Genomic DNA, 16,303 nt, shown 5'->3' on the forward strand with positions numbered 1-16,303 from the left:
ACAGCTTTCTGGGTCAGAAGTTGGCCCAAGAAAGGCCCTGACTGCCAAGACTTGCAGTGATGTCAGAGTCCATCCAGCACAACCAAGAAACACCAGCCAACCAGCCAACAAAAGCCTTAACAACGGGCAGAAAATTCAGAGCTGTGGTGCGGAAGCTGTTCTTTCCGCCCCCTACCCCCTTTCTTCTAATAGAACAGCAGGAAGAGAGTTGATATGTTAAAAGTCACCCTCCCCCCACTCCTACTTCATTTTGGTAACAAAGTGTTAACTACTGAGGAAACAGTTCTGATGAATCTTGCGTTCCTGGGGGTGTCTTTTATGTGTTCCTTTTCAAGGCTGTCAGTGCAAGGTTCAGAAACAACTCAGAATAGGGTATTTCCCTAAATGTAAACATTTAACTTTGTGCTGTGGAGAAAGCAGGAACCAATCAAGGAAAGGAAAATCCTTTCTCTGCCCTGTTCTTTTCTCTTTCACGGTAATTAACTATACTCAAATGAAAATTAAAAGTTTGGCGAAAAAGCTCTCTTCTTTCTTTTTCTTTAAATAGGGGCATCATGGTTCATTCCAGCCATTTAGAGCCTTTGGTGATTCATAATTCAACTGGAAATTAATAAAACACAGCCCGTTCTTGGAAACGAAGTTTGCATTCAAATTTGGATTCGAATCCTCTTGTTTTGGAATATATGACTTTTTTTTCCTCCTTTCCTTTGTGACAGTCAATTTTAAGTGATGTCACTTCAAGGACATTTTCATTTCTCCCACAACATATTACACGAAATACTTGCCTGTAAAACCGGCTCATTAGCCTGCAAAATTATACTGTACTGAATGGCTTTCATTCAAAGTAGAAATGGGATTTTTAGTAGGCAATTTCTGTATTTTATAAAGATAAAGCAATGTTTGATTGCTTCTTCCCAGCTGTTTTGCTTAGTAGTTACAAAAAGAAATTGGATGGGGGGCGGGGCGAAGAAGGTAATATAGGGGCTGGTTTGTGAGGATGTGCTTAAAAATAAATGTAGGATTAGGAGACTAAGGCAGAACTTTACGGAGCAACAGTGCCTGCAGCTTCTCTGGGCTGCAGTGATTTGTCCTCTAGATGTCTGGAGAAAAGCTCCGGAAAAAGTGAAGGAGCGATTAAAAGGAAAAGAAGGAGGAAAACGGAAAGGCGGCTTCGCGGGCTGCATGCAGCAGTCACCGCGAGCTAGATGGCCGAGGTGCTGGGAGTTGCTGGAAGGAGCAGCTCTTCAGAGGCGGGGAGAGGGAGGGTGCGCAGCAGAGCGCCGGGGAGGAGGGAGGCGGAGGCCACGGAAGGGTCAGCGGGGCTGCGGCGCCGGGCTTGGGGCCTCCAGGCGGCGCTGGCCGCGGGGCTCGGGAAAGGGTGAGCGCACCCGGCCACCCGCGCCTCCTGCTGTCCGCGCCTGGGGGTGGGCCCCGGGCCGCGAGCTGCGGCGTCGGGGAGGGAACGAGGCTCCGACTCGCCTGATGGATTGACTTGGAGATGGATCGAATTACACCATTTGCCGTGCCTCGATTTGTTTTGCTCCCGCTTCGTCCTGCTGCTGCGGCTGCCGCTGACACTGCTGCAAGGACTGGAGTTTCGGGATTATAGCGAGGAAGCCAAGACCTGAGACAGAGGGATATATATGTATATCTTTCATTTTTTCTTTATTTTCATTTTTCCTTCAGCGTGACAAGCTTTTTTTGTTGTTGTTTTGTTTTTGATTTACCAGCCTCCCTCCATGAGGTAAGAAGACCCTCTTGTAAAGACTTGCTAATGCTCTGAGCGCCTGGTGGGCAAGAGACCCAGATCTTCAGAGCCCGAATCGAAGCCCATGTGAGTGTGTGAGTGTGTGTGTGTGTGTGTGTGTGTGTGTGTGTGTGTCCGCGCGCGTGCGCGCGCGCCGCGCGCGTAAACGTTGTCACTGGAGAGTTGATTTCTTTTCTAACCAGCTTTCTCCGCCTGCGGTGCAAGAGACGCGCAGAGGGCTGGAGAGGTTTGGCGGACCCGTCAAAACTGGCAGAGCTGGGGGTTGGGAAGGAGGGGCATGTGGACTTGGAGCCCCCCTCCCCCGCATTGTGCAACCCTTTGGGGAAAAAATAGCGGAAGAAGGGGGCAAGTGAAAGTTTCTTGCTAGGCAGCGCCAGCTCCGCGCTCCCCCATACGTTATCAGGGGCAACCCAGTCCGCTTCGGTGCCCGGCACGGCGTCAACACCCAGCAAGAGAGCAGCGCCAAGGCCAAAGGAGCCGGCTGCGCGTTCGGCCGCCCCCCTCCGCCTGCGGGCCCCGGAGCCGACGCTGGGACCGCCGGGGTCGGGCAGCGCGGTGCTCCGCTGGGAGTGGACGGGCGAACCCTCGCCTGCGCCCGAAGGGGCGTAGCGCAGCCGCCGAGACCCGAGCAGCTCACCGCGGACGCTGGCTACCTGTCAGTGCCCTCCTGGGTTGGACCGCCCGGGTGTAGCGCCTGGCTGGGGCTTGGGGGACTCGCCCACCCCTACCCTCTAGGCTCCAGACCGTCTTCTGCCCGGAGAGTGGCCACTGCCTTACCCTCCTTCACCCCCTGCTGGCGGAGCGCGCTGCGGGGTGGGCTCTGGGCCGGGAGCTGCCCTCCGCCCACCCCACCTCCCACCCGGCGCCCGGGTTTCTCCTCCCGGCCACTCTCCCCTGCAACTTTCCGTGCTTTGTTCTCCGGCTGGAAATGATTTACGGAAGCGTCTTGGACAGGGTCTCCGCCAGGCGGCAAGAACCCGGCGCTGAGATGTGTTACGTTCTCATCTACCCATCAATTATGGATGGAAACAAATAAGGAAGAGTCAATTTTGCATGAGCCCCTTTTCTGGCGGCAAGAAGCGTCCTGCAGCCGGGAGGGAACTGCCGCTCGCGTCGGCAGCCGCTAGCAGGGGGATGGTGAGGAGGAAGGTAGGGAAACTTTTATTTCCAGTCTTGACAGTGATGTTTGTTCCTAGTCTGCAGAAACTGATACAGCACCCGCCTTGGGGAGATTTGGAAGGGTTTAAAGCTTCCTCTATCGTGTCTAACACTTGGATTGAAATAAAAGGTCATAAAGGACTTGAAGGTGTGAATTAGAACTGGGTTTGAAAATTTTTCTGCTAAGTCGACTCTTGGGACCAGTACTGCCAGGTGATTGTTTGAATCCTGAACCTGTGAACAGCTAAATGTCATGGAGCCAGTGCGGAATAAAGTAGCGGTATTAATTACAGCATTAGAGGCGGTCAGGGGAGTGCTCCCTGTTCTGAAGTGACCAGTCAGGCAAGTTCCAGCATCCCAATTCCTCATTGCTCTCAGCTGGGTGATTGTCACACAGAAGGGACAGTAGATCGTTGTTGTAGATATATAGACTTTGTAAACAGTAATTGTACTCATGTCCATCTCTATGTCAATGGGGGACTACTTTCCCCTTAAAAATAACGGTACACTTTATGGTTTCTTGGGAAAAAGCGCCTAGGGCAATTTTCCCAAGAACTTCTGGCTGCTAATAATTTTAAATCAACAGTATCTTCTTGATACTTGGGGCTACAAAGTGGATTCTTTTGTTTATTTCGAGGCTGAAGTCCTAGGAAGGGTTTATTATTTTTCTAAATTGAATTGGTCTCTGCCCCTCAGAGTTGTTTAGAGAATGTTTTCAATGTTTCTTCTTGGTAGAATTGGAAAGTCCTATCTCAGACAGCTCAAGGTGAGGATTTTACTATCCTTATGATGGTTGAAACAATAGGTTTTGATGCTGGTTTATTCGTATTGTTAAAAAATCCCTTAGCTCACTTAGGTATCTAACTCAGGAAATTGAGTTGTGTGTAGTCATGTTTAACGTAGTAAGTGACAAGCATATTCTGTCAGGCTGGCAAATATTAAACAAACATTTACCCTGCCTTAGATAAAGAGAAGTTACCAGATAAGCTCTGAGATTTGGGTCTATATATTACCATGAACTTAAACATCTGAAGGTAAATAAACTATAGCTCTGTCGTAGCTGAGTTTTGTTTTTTATACTTAGTGTCTGTGATTTGATTTAGGTCTCTAGAATGTGCTCTCAGACAGTTAAATATATAACCCTAATATTTCCCAAATACGTTGTTTAGCAGACCATTTTCTTCCATTAGCACTTTTAGTTAGATTAACAACCAGAAACTGTATCTTATTGTCTCCTGTCGAATATTGCTTGTTTCTACTGGAGAAGCTACACAGATAACCTTTCTGGGGGGAGAATTTCTGTGATGCAGGAGAGCGCTAGGAATACTGTGACTTTCCCATCACCAAACAGCTGGTTAACTTGAGTTTGATTTAGATTTGTGGGCATTCCGCCCTCTTCCTTTTTTTCTTCTTCTTCTTCTTTTTTTTTTTTTTTTTACTCTCTAATAGCACCATCTGGTCACGTCTCCCCTAGTTTGATAGATTTGAAAGATGGCTGTGACGTAAAGCTATTAGTCCTTAGAGTGAGGGTAACTTAGAAATTTTGTAGACTTTAGTTCACTGGCTGCTTGCTGCACAGGAAGGATCTGTCCACTAACTGTGCTCGGGGTAAGTGGGTCCCCTATTTGTGTGTGGTAGTTTCTGTTGCTTGAAGGGCACATAGGCAGACAAGCAGAAATCAGAGCTTTGATTCACAAAGATGCCCATAATTGTTAAGGACTTACTGAAACTGGAGGAGTTCTTCACTTTTTACTTCTCCATCATAATGAACCTTGGTAATTATCTTAGTCATAGTTCTTGTGTGTGAATTTCACTAAGATACAAGGAGTGAAAAATGCATCTGAAATAGGGTCATTTTTTACCCTTCTGATGCATTTTATGCATAGTTCAGAGCCTGGCTGAATGCCTAACCATTATTGGTGTAACTAGAGGAGGTGAGCTCCTTCCCTAGCATATTGCAGGATAAAATATTACCCTTTATTTCAATTAATAAACTTTAAACCGGCACATTCTAGATTCATTTCTAGAAGAAGCAAGAGGCAATTGGGATATGCCAGCCACTCAGTATTTACCGAGTATTATTGTTTGCAAGGAGCTATGCTAGCCAATGTTTCAATACCAGGTGAGGCAGACATCTTTCTGCGTGTCCAATTGAAGTAAGAATGAAAAGAAAAAAAGTATAGCAAAACATTTCACTAAACAAGAATGTAAATATGCATCCAAGGGATTTTTGAATCAAGATTATTCATACCCAATATTTACAGTGGCCTTGTCTTTCTGCCATTTTTTACAGCTTTTCTGACTTTAACACTAATAATTCAATGTACTCTTAGTGTAATTCATGTATCGAAAGCATCATTAGAGCCAGAGATCTCACTTTGGGTGGTGGCTCATGTGAATGGAGTCATAGTGTTACAATCTACCAAAACTAGTATCTTAGATTGTCGCTTATTTTGTGAACTGCTGCCAACTTCCAGTTGGGGAAAAAAGTGACACATGGAGAGAATAAAAATCATATAACTATATTAAGCATATCATAATCCTTTATAGTTGAAGTGACTGTTGTCTGGCTGACTTTTCTTCTTTTAGCCCCTGACAACAGTGGCAGTGCAGCTGGTAATTGAAGCTGCTTCCATTCATCCCAACAGGACAACTAGAAAATATTCTTACTTTGAAAAACAACTGTTGATGTAACCAAGGGTGATCAAATCAGTGGTCCACATAGATACCACATGAGGTGTACTTATTTTTCAAACTTCTCCTTTCTGTTAAGCTTTTGTTAACTTACCGAGATTAGCATTTTAACAACCCTGAAGTGAACTTCTGCCATTCTCTCTACTTGGACACAGTATGTAGATCATCCATCATCCTGTCCTTGGCTACAACAGGCTGCTGGCTCCGTCACCATTTGGAGCTACACAGAATCCATCCGACTGTGAACAGCACAGCTGGCTACAGCAATTTTTTCTTCCACACCACTGGCAGCATTGTCTGGCTGCGGTAACTAAAGTTAACACCCAGAACGGGAAGTTTCTGTTGTTTGGCAACCTGTGCCAGGCCCCGCATCCAGTTCTGGAGGGACACCTGCAAAAAAGGCCCTGCTGTCTAGCAGTGGTGTGTTCCACTTAAGAGGGGACTTGCTCCAACCTTACACGACCCACAGGAAAGCCTCTTTAGGCCTGATACGATTAAACCACCAGAAATACAGAATTAGAAGGAGCTATTCAGACACCACTCATCCTAGACCTTCAGAATTTACTCTATTTGAAAAGAGGAAGAAAGAAATGAAGTAGCCATTAGCTTGTTATCCCAATGACTGAAAACGGAAAAGACTTTGTCTAATTCTTTGGAGAACTGAACAGATTACTGCTTCATCCCTTTTCACAAAGAACATGTGATATGTCTTAATTATGGGGCCCATGTCTAATAGTACCCAATACATTATCATTGTTTTTCTTGTTTATTTGTTTATTTTTATTCAGTGAGATCTGCTAGAGTAGTTATTGCTTATTAAAGCAAGAATGACATGAATTTGTTAGGATATGTTGCCAAGCTTTAAAAAAATTATAAGATTGCTTTTTGGGATTGGATACAAGAAGGATAGTTTGATGTGCCTCATGTTCTGGTGGAAGATAGTCTCCTTGCTTTTTTTTCCCTAATATTTATTAATGAAATCAGCCACAAAACAGCTGGGATAATATTGTGGAGGCTAAAAAAAAAAATGGGTATTTTTTCTTCCACCCTCTAAATTTTTCTAGCTAGGCTAATAATCAAATCGAGACAGAGTAATAGAAGAAAATCTGATTTTAATACCTGCACATGGAGAATTCACAAATGCATGAAAATTCCAAAGACAGTGAAGCAACATTAGGTATATATGAAACTTGGGGCAAAGGAGGAAAAAGGGCAACTAGGTCTGAGATTTCAGAGATGAGAATGGGTTACAGGTAGTTGAGGAAGAACAAAACACATGTGGCAGGCAAATTCTTGCTAGGCAACTCAGAAAGTGAGACACACGGGGTATCTAGCCAATAGGCCCCTGTCTGAAGCCTTCCTATTTACCATACTTAATCAAAATCAGGCAATTATAGGAGGCAAATTATAGGAGGCAAACATCCTATAATTCCCTTCTTGAAGCAGGTTTTTCTGTCTGAATCTTTTAGGCAGGGAAAAAAAGGAGGATCAAAGGTTCTGAGTCTTTTGTTTCTTAATAAACAGCTTAAAAGCTTCCGGATGCCAGAACTTTGGTCCTCTTCAATATGGTGATGCTGCTGATGATAATGATGATGAAGAAGAGAAAGAAAACAGCAGTAACCGCAATACCTACCACTTGTTGGTCTGCTTACTGTATTCTAGGCACCATACTCAGAGCTCTATCTTCATTATATCACGTAACCTATAAACAGCAAATAGAACCAGGTAGGTTCTATTATCATCAGTGCTTTATCAAAACAGAAATTCAGGTACCTGAGAACTGAAGTCATTTTCCTAAGGCCACACAGCAGGAAAGTGTTTAGTCAGTATTTAAACTTTGCCTGACCTCTCAGCCCATGTTTTTCATCACTGCTCTAAATTGTTTCTTGAATCCTGGACCATTCTTTAATTTTCTGAGTCCCTGATATTTTTGACATTTGTTTTTCAGTAAGAGTAAGAAGTAAATTTTTATATTGAATGAAATAATATGTACAGAATGGGTATGCTCTTAAATTCTAACCTTTCTCTGAACTAAATCCTATTGCTGTACTCCTCTTTCATTTTTAGTCCTGTTGGCCAAATAATTATGGCATGCTCTTCAAGTGGCCTAGAACTGTTATCTTCTCCCATAATTTTTCTCCATGGTAGACTTTCCTGTCCAAAATTGCAGTGGCCTAGGACAAATGGCAATATTTATCACTCTCTACCAAAAGTGCTTCTGCATCGTGGTGTGATTGACATTCATTTCCCTGATCGTGGCAGGTGGATTTCCATTACGTATCCTTGTCCCATTTCCCAGGAGTATTTATGGGCCCCATTAGCAAAGACAGTGAGAACTACAGCTAGCCATTCAAGCATTAGTGGCACCAAGAGGGCAAGTGAATTACTGAAGTTTGACTGTGTATTATATTATAAGACACATTTTTGTTGGTTGTGGTTGTGGAAGAAGCCTTTTACCTATGAGTCATCAGACACATTGTTGAGAAATTGCCACCCATGCATCAGCATTTTTGTTGTTGTTGTTCTTTTTTATTCAGGATTCCAATGGGAAGGAGAAAAAAAAAAATACATTACCACTACATGTGATGCTGAAATTTAAGGTTTTCAACATATATTTATGGGAAGGAAATATGGGTTTTTAAAAGTCCAATATGTTGGTACATGTATAATAAGGCCTCAGGAAGATCTGCAATTACTTAGCCTATTATTGGAGTCTGTATTTAAAAATAAAGTGTGGAGTTTCTACTCAGCCAAGGAACTGGCACATATGAACCAGAGCAGATGAAGCTCTTTAAGAAAATAACACTTTCATTCCCCTGGAACCAGCTGTCAACAGACCAGGGACTCAGACCCCTCTAGAGTCTACTTTGGCCTGGGCCTCACTTGTCATTCTAAGACTCTCTGGAAGCTTTATTGGTCTTCAGAGTTGTCTACATTTATCAGTAAGTCCTTGTTTGGATAATTGGTAGGTTAAGTAAATATGTTTTTAAAAGCTACAGAAAGAGGAGGAGGAAAGGCCGAAGAAGAAGGAATAAAGAATGCGGCAGTTGTTTCTGTTTTTGTCATTGCTGGGGTGACCGTTTGTTCATCCAGCTAACTTCTACCAAGTGTCTGCTCTGTACAAGTAGGTGTCAGGGTGGGGAGAGGTTTCAAAGAGGAACATGACACAGTTCCAGAGCTCAACGGTCTTGCCGAGTGGTATAGAAAAGACGAGGTATACACATAGCCGAAATAAAATGGCAAGTGTTTTAAGTGCCAGAAAACATACACACAGACCTATGGAACCTGAGAAGAGTGAGAGGTTATTTCTGGTGAGAGTGGTCAGAGAAGGCTTTGTGGAGCCACTGATATTTGAGCTGGTCCTTGAACTAGGTAGGATTTGGACAGGTGGACAGTGAGGGAGGTGGAGAGAGGGAGGGCATTCCAGGCATAGAGAACAGCTTAAGCAAAGGCCCTGGGGTGGGGTGGGGGTGGGGGTCTAGATCAGTCGTCCAAATCTGAGTCCTAACCTAGGACAGACTTGCATTTCAGGTGTGAAGAGGCAGTTTGCCATGCAATTCACAAATACTTATTTACCATCTTTGGTCTGCTGTTCTTCGCTATTCAGCCATCAGAATGAATGAGATCAATCTTGTGACGATTTAGTAGATCGTTCCGTGGGAACAACTAAAACCGCCATGGCAACTGCCAACTGGTTCAGTGTCACACATGAACATTGCAAGGGATGGCATGATTTGCCTCAAATTGCCCAGCAAGATGTTTTCTTCCCACAGTATTGTTAAGCAGAACCAAACTAAAAGCTTCATCTTTAAAAATAATAATAATGATAATAACTTGACAAGACTCTAGATACAGAATCTATAATAAAGAACAAATTGCATAATTTGTGGGGATATTTGGTGGTAGGAGAAGGGAATGCGGAAGTAGAAAATAGAAGAGAGTAGAAACATGTTGGAACTGTGACAGTGATATGAGTTAGACTCATGGTGCTAACTAGACTGCTGGCCCCAAGAGGACAGATTGCCTGCTCCCCTCTGTAAGTTAGCAGAGTGAGTGACACAGAGTTAACATGCAGCAGATATTTCGGTAAATGTATTAATTGCATTAACTTTTTATTACATTGTAGTTAGAGCCTATAGTGACTGGTAAACTGTAAATAATGAGATTGACTGCCTTTTCCTAACAGCAAAAAATAGCAGTTAAGGACTTTGGAAGTTACTACTGCTTCCTTTTTGAAAATCTCAACCTTGAGTATCCCTGGGGTTCAGCACCCCTGTCTGTATCTCAGCTTTCAGGATAAACTCAACCCCCATCAGGTGCTCCCCAAGATCATACCTTACCAACTTCCTCATCTTCTTCCTACCCTCCACCCATGCTCATCTTTACTTTAAGCTAGGTTGTTCGGGTTTGAGGATTTCCAAGCCATCATTAACCCCTTGAGCTAACATGAATTGTAATCAACCCACGATTTAGTGGAAATGATAAATAAGCTTCATGGGAAAAAAGACTAGAAGTTCTGTGTAGTGTAAGCATGCTTATTAGAACACATAATAAAGGAAAAATAAAATGAAATATTTACATTAGGGAATGATTAAGCCAATTGCTTTGTGAAGAATTGCTCCAGTAGTTCAGTTTTCCTTGATATATTTAAGTCTTGTACAAGTTAATAGTTATATGACAGACAGTCTGAGAGAAGACTCTTAAGTCTGAAAAATCACGGCCAATGAAAGATCAATCAGAAATAATAAAATAGGTCAGTGGGGGAAAGGGATTATGCACATACAAATTCAATATCGGGAACTTTTCAGGAACATTCCACTGACTTAAACAGAGAGCATGCTGAGTCTGGTAAGCAGTCTGGCTCCCACCCAGTTACTCCTTGAAGTGAAGGGCGTGCTGCCTGCCCCTGTGTAGAGCACAGTTGCTTTCCAGACAGGACCTAAAATAAACTGGCCTGGCTCAACTGGACTAATAATAACAGCTAGCACTTAACAATGTGCTTACTTTGTGCCATGGCACTGTGCCTAGCACTTTAAATATCTAATTTAATTATGTTACCCCTGAGAGTGTAGGACTCATAGCTAAGAACTAGCATTTATTGAATACTTACTATTTTAAGTGCATATATTAAATTATTTGATCAGCATTCTGTGAGGTAGATACTATTATTAATAATATCCTCATTTTACACAGGGGGGAAACTGAGGGACAGGAAATTAAGTAATTTTTCCAGGGTTGAACAGCTAATGAGTAGTGAGACCAGAGATCTTGGATCCATGAGAAGCATTGTGATAGCGAGCTTAAGAACAGGAACTCCTGAGCCCGATTTTCAAGGTGTGAGTCTTGGCTGCGTGACTAATAAACTGTGTGATCTTGATCAAATTACATGACATCTCTGAGCCTCGGCTTCCCCACATAAAAGTTGTATGATGATGGTAGTAATCACCTGGTAGGGTTTTTGTGAGACATAGATGAATTAATATTTGAACAGCACTTAGAATAGTGCCTGACAGGTAGTGTCTGCTATATATATATGTCATTGTCTGTTAATATAATAATAAATGCAGTCTGGCTCCAGAGTCCATGCATTTACCCCTTATGAATAACTATGCTATCTTTTCACCTGTGATTTTGTCATATTTCTTTAACCAGTACATAAACCTTGAAGCCAGTTTCACAGCCAGCTACCCTCTATCTCCACTCACTACCCTTGTCACGAATTCAGCCAGATTAGAAAGGGGGAATTTGGCAGAAGTCCAGTGGCCTGGAGATTTACCCAAGACCTTGATGCCTAGTTGTATATCCTTGACCCAGATATCAGCTGTTTCAGGTTCATGATGGCAGAAATCTGGCTGCCACTATTGGTTGCGTTGAAGGACAAATGTATATGATCAGCATGTATTCTATGCTAGTTGACCCCTGGGCTGATGAAAACCTGAATAACACCATGGAAATTCAGGCACACTCATAGACCATCCCTGTCATCACTCACAGTGGTCCACAAACTTTAAAATTAACCAAAATCACATGGGGTTAAAATTCAGATTCCCAGGGTCCCAGCACCTGTGGGTCTGGAATGGTGCCCAGTCTGAATTTTTAACAAATGCCTCGAGTGACTTATGCCCTGTTTTGTCCCTTAACTACACTTTGAGAAATGATGCTCTAGTGCATCAGAGTGTAGATTCCCATCTAGACAAGGCGCTAGACTTCAAGGCTAGTGTTGGCAGGCCACTAGGTAGTAGATCAGAAACCTTTTGCCTACAGCAGAGGGAGAATGGTCATGAGCTGAAGGCTTCCTGGCTTGCTCATGAAAGAATAGAGAAAGTAATAAAATCTGCTCAAAGCTAAAATGTGCTCCCCCCCCCTCCCCCCCAGTTTTCAAAAGATCTTCACAGTGAGTAGAAATTAAGAAAGAAAAAGGGCACTCACTTATTTCTGCTGACTGGCCCATATCATTTCATAAATGGAGTCCTGGGCCAGTATTCATAGCAACATTTTTTGATTTAATGATAAACTGAGATAAGGGTAATCAAACTTCATGCTTCAGGGCATAAGGTGATTGCCTGCTGTGGTCAGGATGGAATTTTTTCCCTTGTGTTTTGCACAATTGACTAGATGCATTAGAGAGAGTACTTGGGCTGTGCTCAGAGGAGCAGGGGCTGGAAGCCCTGGCAGAAAAATTCCACTGGGTGATATCATACAGGAGATAGTCTGGTTTGCGATGAACAACATCATCATTTGGCTTTTTGTTTCATCTGAAGATCCTGCATTCCATGCATTTGTGTTTCTGTAAATCCCACAGTGAGGATGAGAGCCTACTGTATTTGGAATCAGATGACCTGGACTCCAACTTTGGCCAGCAATACATTCTCTGGGCGACCTAGGGAAAGCACTGCCCCCTTGAAGGCTGACTGAGTCTCTTCATCTGTGGCCTCATTTTATAGTGAGCATCAGATAAGAGAGTAGAGGTGAAAGGGCTTCTTAAAAAACAGATATGTGCTGCTCGGTTGTAAGGTATTATTATGATATATTGAACTATACTTTAAAAGCCACCATTTATTATAATCAGCAATATATAAATCCCTACACCATATAATGATATTGTATGCTTAAAAACAGTAAACATATATTGAGTTCTTAAAGTTTTTACATGCCAAGCTCTGAAGTATTTTATTTACATTCTCTTATATACTCTTTACATTAATGCTTTGGGTCACACACTTCTTTTAGTCCTATTTTACCAATGAAGGCACAGATGTTCAAGGAGTGTCAGTTTCCTACTGCTGTTGTAAGAAATTTCCACAAACTTAGAGGCCTAAAACAACACAAATGTATTACCTTACATTTCTGGAGGTCACAGGGCCCAAATGGGTTTCACCAGGCTAAAGTCAAGGTGTCAGCAGGACTGTTTCTCCTGGAGGCTAAGGGATGAATCTATTTCTTTGTCTTTTTCACCTTCTAGGGAGGGTCTGCCTTCATTTCTTCACCTGTGTTCCCTTCCTCTATCATCAAAGCCAGCCATCCCATAACTCCGACTTCTACTTCTATAGTCATAGCTCCTTCTTGGACTGTTATGCCTCCCTCTTTCATCTTTTAAGGACTTTGTGATTACGTTGGGCCCATACAGATAATCCAGAAAATTTCCCATATTTTAAGCTCCTTTGTTTAATCACATATACAGAGGCCCTCTTGCCATGTAAAGCAGTATATTCACATGTTTGGGAAAGGGGGCATTATTCTGTCTTCCACAGATAAGTACCCTTCTAGGAAAACACAGTGGCAGAGTCAGAACTGATGCCTAAGCCTCTCTAACTTCAAAGCCTATAATCTCAATCACTTACTATAAAACCTCCTTGATTCAATCAGTAGAAGAAACAATAAAATCATAGAACATAAGTGGTGAGGAGGGCTCTGCTCTGTTCCTTCTAAAATAATCAATTGGTGGGGGGAGGCTTTTAAGTATAATCATTATAGTAGTAACAACACAAAATTAACCTTACAGATCTTTGTCCTACTTTGTACTAAGCATACTCTATACAGTCATTTCTTTCTTGTGAGGGTGAATATTATTTATCTAATTAACTGAATTTACAGGGTCCCTGAGTCCATTTGTTTTTTATGGGGTGACTGGATAAAGAAGGAGCATTTGGAGGACCAAGAGACCATTTTGGAGGACTATAGGAAGGTGTTCTAATGGAGCCACCAGTTCATCAAGATTGGTCGGTGATGGAGAGAAGCCATCCATAATCCTTGCTGGGTCTGGCATTGGCTCTGGTTTAACGGTCTCTTGGCCAATTGGATAGGGTTTCTCAGGTAAGAATACCCCACCCCATCCACTGAAAGCCAAGACCACCTCTAGGTCACAGGGCTTGATGTCCTCAGAGGTCAATCAGAAAATCAGGAACTTGTGTTCTGTTAGGTTCTAAAGAACTACAGAAAGTTATCAGAGATTTCTCTTAACTCTCTTACTTCGTCTTTCTCTTCTTCTCTTTGCCACACACTTAGCTCATCTCTAAGGTTTAATGTAATTTAAAGTTCAAAGTGTGCGCCCATCACTGACAAGGCTGCCAGAGCAGTTTGAAAAAGGAGTAAGAAGACAGAGGTGTAAGTCTGGAAACGTAGCCCGGTTCAACTATTAGCCAGCCAGATATCTATGGACAAGGCACTGGCTGTGCTGGCCTTAGTCTTCTCATTAGAACAAAGTGAGGTGGGAATGGGTAGCGCAGAGCATCTAGATGGTCTCCAAGCTTCTTTTTAGTCGTAGGATTCCTTAATATTATATTTATTTTCATGTTTTAATGACCTACATAGTAGGGTCAAATCTAATGGTGATTTTAAAAGCATGAATCTCATGGATGTGCACATAGCTATCTGTAAAAAGAGACAGACACACAAATAGTCCAGCTTCTCAAATTTATTATTGCTATTTGCATTTTACAGCATTTGCCCTTTTCTTTTGGGATCACTTAAACTTCATTGCTGCTAATATAGTTTTTAGACTCAATTTTCAGACATATATAGATAATATTTTCAGTTAGCAGTAATTGCACCTCATTCAGCTCTCAGGGGTTGGATACGCTACCATTGCACAATTTTCCTGTAATTTTCAGTTCCATCCCTGAAGAGCCATCCCCCACTGAACACGTATGTAGGACAGATAGGGCAAATGAGTTTCAAAGTAGAAAGCCAAATCTAACTGCTTAGTAGTAACTGCCGAAGTCTGTGTTGTAGAAATTTGTGGACCACATCGAAAGTCAGGGAGAAAAAGGATACTTTTATTGATTAGTGAATTCTTCTATGACCACCTAGATTTTCAAATTTGCTAAAAGGGGAGGTGCGTGGTAGCCCCTCTATAACACATTTGCCATCTTTGAGTCAGTATTTTCTTTAGAGACACATATCTCCCTTAAAACACTTACTCATTAATTGTCTCTGTACACGTTGATAAGTATTTAATGCAGCACGATTTCTCAGCTAGCCGCAAGGAATAGAGTTTTGAATTATCTGACCCATGAGAAGGAAAATAAGTAACTCCCAATGGTTAAGGAAATTTGGTAATGATTACTTTTTCCATTTGCTTTTTTTTTGTTGCTTATTCCCTCAGTTATTCCCCATTATTTTTAATATTTCATTAAAGAGTCTACAATGAGATAAATGATTATGCTGCTACAAGTAACACCTGCACCATAGGTATGTAAGTGTGGATAGTCATTAAAATATACTACTACCACATATATACAAAAACACATACAGAGATTTTAAATAACTTGAAGTCTTAGGTTGGAATCCTGCCCTATCTTCTAACTAGATGTGAGAAACTGGGTATATCACTAGTTTCTCCAAGAGTCTTAGTTTTCTTTTCTGTTAAGTGGAGAAAACAGCCCTTATCTTAAGAGATGTGCAGTTAATTAAAGTGAATGCTTGCAAATTAGCCAGCATAGTTCTTAAAACACAGTAGATAGAGGTTGGCTACAAACAATAGAAAACCCCACTCAACATTACTTAAACGATGAGGACGTATTTAGTCATATAATAAAAAGTCCTGAGATGAGGTGGCTCCAAGGTTAGTTAATTCTTTGGCTCAACAATGTCATCAAAGACTCACATGTTTTCCATGTTCTCTGCTCTTCTCAGCCTGGCAGTCTCTCCTTGGCTAGCTCTTTTCATGTTCCCAATAACACAGGCACATACCTGGTGAGAACTGAGCAGATCAAGAGACCAAGAAATCTTCCTTAGGAATCAGCTTCTCATAGGTCTCTGCGGATAGAATCGTAACACCTTCTCATGCCCAAAGCCTAACGCAGTCTTGAGCAGGGCGTGGGACCACCACAACTACATATGACTTAGTTGGAGGAAACTTACTTACTAGTGGATATAGGAACAAAAATCAGCATTTTGTTATAAAGTGTTTGTATTTATACATCGATATATATATATATTTATATATAGTATATATATAGTATTTATATACAGTATATATTTCGTAAACATATTCATGAGTGTGCTCGAGCTGTAAAACTTTGGTGTTTATTTGAAGATTTTGCATACCTAGAATAGAATTTTTGTTTAATCAAGCAATTAAAAATATAAAAAATATGACATTGGAAGACAATGCTACAAAAAAAGTGGACAGAATTAAAAATGAATTGCCTTCACTATGCTTCCATATTTTTCTTTATTTTT

At 41.9% G+C, this 16,303-nt stretch overlaps 1 protein-coding gene across 10 annotated transcripts in view; it reads left to right on the top strand.

Moving 5' to 3' along the window:
- The first annotated feature begins 1,390 nt into the window (after positions 1 to 1,390).
- SEMA6D (semaphorin 6D) overlaps positions 1,391 to 16,303 on the top strand; it is a 53,349-nt gene continuing 38,436 nt past the window's right edge. For 4 of the 10 annotated variants that reach the window (XM_016163239.2, XM_016163233.2, XM_016163237.2 and 1 more), the window contains exon 1: positions 2,138 to 2,917. The gene's annotated coding sequence lies outside the window, so the exon portion shown is untranslated. Of the gene's footprint in view, positions 2,918 to 16,303 lie in introns of all 10 variants that reach the window. The other 6 variants (XM_016163231.2, XM_036239120.1, XM_036239121.1 and 3 more) reach the window with 5 other exon arrangements.

The sequence above is a fragment of the Rousettus aegyptiacus genome, unplaced genomic scaffold, assembly GCF_014176215.1.
Source record: "Rousettus aegyptiacus isolate mRouAeg1 unplaced genomic scaffold, mRouAeg1.p scaffold_m13_p_3, whole genome shotgun sequence".
In the NCBI taxonomy this organism is placed as follows: Eukaryota; Metazoa; Chordata; class Mammalia; order Chiroptera; family Pteropodidae; genus Rousettus; species Rousettus aegyptiacus.